The sequence below is a fragment of the Bactrocera latifrons genome, unplaced genomic scaffold (genome assembly GCF_001853355.1).
Source record: "Bactrocera latifrons isolate USDA-ARS-PBARC rearing strain unplaced genomic scaffold, ASM185335v1 scaffold_53, whole genome shotgun sequence".
Lineage (NCBI taxonomy): Eukaryota > Metazoa > Arthropoda > Insecta > Diptera > Tephritidae > Bactrocera > Bactrocera latifrons.
In genome coordinates this window covers 34,417-37,857 of record NW_017537190.1, presented here as the reverse complement: position 1 = coordinate 37,857, position 3,441 = coordinate 34,417, and positions in this window count along the sequence as shown.

Genomic DNA, 3,441 nt, shown 5'->3' with positions numbered 1-3,441 from the left:
GAAGTTATGACTGCCAACATAACCTTGACAAAATCTGTCTTTTTAGATATCGTCGTACTTGAGGAGGACACCTACAAATAGTCCACCTTTCAACATTTCCATACCAAGCTTCGGAAATTTGCTATAAATGTTATTAAGACAATATCCTTCCAAGTCCGACCCTTTGACAAATTCCTTTATGATTCCTAAATTGATGTCGTATTTTGAGAAAATAACTTTAACGTAGATGTTCTCTCCCATACACTTCCACTAATCGATAGTACCAATTTCTGGTAATTTGGCGGTATTTTTTCTGAAGTTTTGTGAATCTATTTTTGAATAGTGTTTTTTTAGATTTTCATTGAGTAAAACTGAAAATTGTTTAGACTTTTAGATATTCTAATTTGGCTTTTTTATCAAACCTTAAAATCTTCCTCGTAAATTATCACATACTTTCACTGTAATGTGATGAGTAGAAACGGATAAATATGAGATGATGTGATTTGATTTAATTTTATAGTAATATTTTATATACTGTAACGTTTTTCATATGATAATATGACATGATTTGCGAGAATGTATGATGCGACAACTTAACATACGATACAGTTTGATATGATGTGACCCAATAAGTGAGCATATTTTTTGCTTCTTATGCAAATATCTGGTATTGGATATGTTGTAAAATATTTGAAATATACGAGATGTGATACGACGATATGTCATTATGTTTGATATGATTGAAATAATATGTAGTGCAGAATATTTTGATTGGATGCTAGTTCTCATAGATGTGATGTGATGTAGAAAAAAATTACTGCTTTGTAAATGCGATAAAGCATGATTTGATAGGATTATATTTTGCGATGTGATGTAATGATATATAAATGATGAAAGATACACAATACTACTCCTGTGCGCTATATGAGAGGAGAATTCAGATAACAATTGTTATACGATATAATGTGGTTTGACGTTTCATAAATTGGTGTCATATATTGGTAAGCGATATGATCCGTTGTAAAGTTAATTCTAAACTCAAACATCGTGTTCTTATTTGACAACTTGTTGGAAGTTTATGATTTTAATAAGCATAATGCGATGTGATGTCATGTGACCTCTTCGAATATCATTTGTTATGTGTATTGTGACGTGACCTCATTTTATATGAAGTTATGCATTGAACACGCAGCGCTATTTAAATGTTTCAAATCAATAATATGCATACATATGTGATATGATAAAAAGGCGAATGATTCGCTATTAGTGAATATGTTACAAAAGAGAAAATCATAATGGATTTTATATGTTATTTTAAACAAAAAAATATAAATATGTTACACATAAATTAGAGATGTATTCATAAAAACATTAACAAATATATTGACCAGCTGATTTCTCTYGATCTAGCCTAAACTCGCCACAAGAAGTATAATTATACGATACAAATTGTTATTAGACCAATTTATTAATTCACACGTTCGTTTTTGTTTCTTAAAATGAATTTTTTGTTTTTTTTTTTTTATTAATAGCAAAAGAACATTTATTGACACACTTATCTGCTTGGACCATTTGTTTATTTTGCCGACCTGTTTCTAAAAATGTTTACGYTTACGCTAAATTAATTCATTACTTCCAAAACAATTTCGAATACACGTACTATATTAAAAAAAAGAAAAAAATTAAAAAGTCAAATATAGTATTTATTGAAGTTGAGTGACCGCTGAGTCTTGTTCTAATCTTTATTCTTGTTTTTTTTTTTGGATAGGTGTTATGATCATCTACTGAGTGCTTAGGTGATGCGCGAGTCTCATGCAAATGCGAACAATTCCGATGTCATAAAAACATTATATACGCATATGACTACTCSCCTGTAATATGTGCAATTAATATTGCTGATAACCTATTTTTTTATTCTCTGAATATTGTGCATTAACCAGTTTCTAAACCGAGTGCGAATATTTAGGACACAAGGCTTAATTAACCTTTTACATGAGTTCGCTATTAGTCAAGGTTAGATGTTACATAGGAACACGTATATACATACATATTCAAATGCTCGTTCTTACATACACATTTTTTTAATTTTTTATTTGAATTCTAGAATTATTAAACAAAATTGTGACTGTAAAAACTTTGTAACCTTGAGATTAATTCTCTCCARTTATATCGAGAAAGGGGAAAGATTGGCGTATCCTAAGACGTATGCATTTGTAACTGTTTTTTAATGATATTTTTTGCTRACAACGGGTATTTACATTCTATTCTTTATTGGCTTATGGATTATCGAATAAAATTTTTATTTTATTCAAAATGAAGTTTGCTTTGACTATGAATTATATAATATATTTATAAAAACACATATTTTCAATAAATTTGTTTTTAATTTTATTTGCTAATTTTAACTGCTCACTTTATTCTGAACTCAAAATGTCTACTTCGACTCTTACTGATCTATTCTATGTACCGCTGCTGCTACATATTTGTCCGCTTTGTACATATATTGTACCGCTTTTAATTAAATATATTTAATTCTGAAATACTTTTCACCGAAGATGTTTGAAATTTAGAYGATCGTGTTGCAACTCCGCCGCAAGCGATAATGGCGCCACAGCCTGAGGTGAGTGMATTTTTATATGAGAAATCTCTRTCAGCCGATGGCCTATACGACGAGCCGATTATATTAAGTAAGTATGAAATTATTGCATATACACATACAAGCATTACATATACATATACATATGCAAGTATTTACTGGGMAAATCACATAACCACACTTTATATTTTTATACCCTGAACAGCGTAYGTTAAGTTCGCCACGAAGTTYATAACATTGCGATGGAGCATTATCATCGTGTCAAATCCATGAATTATTTTTCCACAATTCCGGCCATTTTCGACGGCTGTTCTCACGCAAACAACGCCTCAATACGGACAAATAAAACACCTTATTGAAGGTCTGTCCCTAAGAAACAAATTCATGATGCACCAAAGCAGGAAAATATGAGCATCACACAGATTTTTTGGTTTCGGGTCGTTTTTTTCCCCTACATTCCGATGATTGTTGACTTGTTTGCATGTCAAACTCATATACCGATGTCTGATCGGCAGTTATAATGCACTCCATGAATGTGGGAGCGAAATTCGCACAAAGATYGCGAGAGATGTCGAGCTATCATGGCATCTCTCTAACTCCTGTCCGACAATTTTCTAGCACCATATCCTTTACTYTTTTAATATTTTTATTATTTGAAGATGTCGAAGGTCATGTTTTCAACGACCTCTCCACCGTCTTTGAATGCTTTGTATCACTCGCAGCCTTGTGTTTTTGACAAAAYTGAATTACCGTAAACCGTCTGTCAGTCAGTATATAGGCGAACTAGTCCATCAGTCTTTGAGATACTGATCTCAAACTTTTCACACTCCATTTCTTCTCAAGCTGCTCATTTGTCAGAACCGATG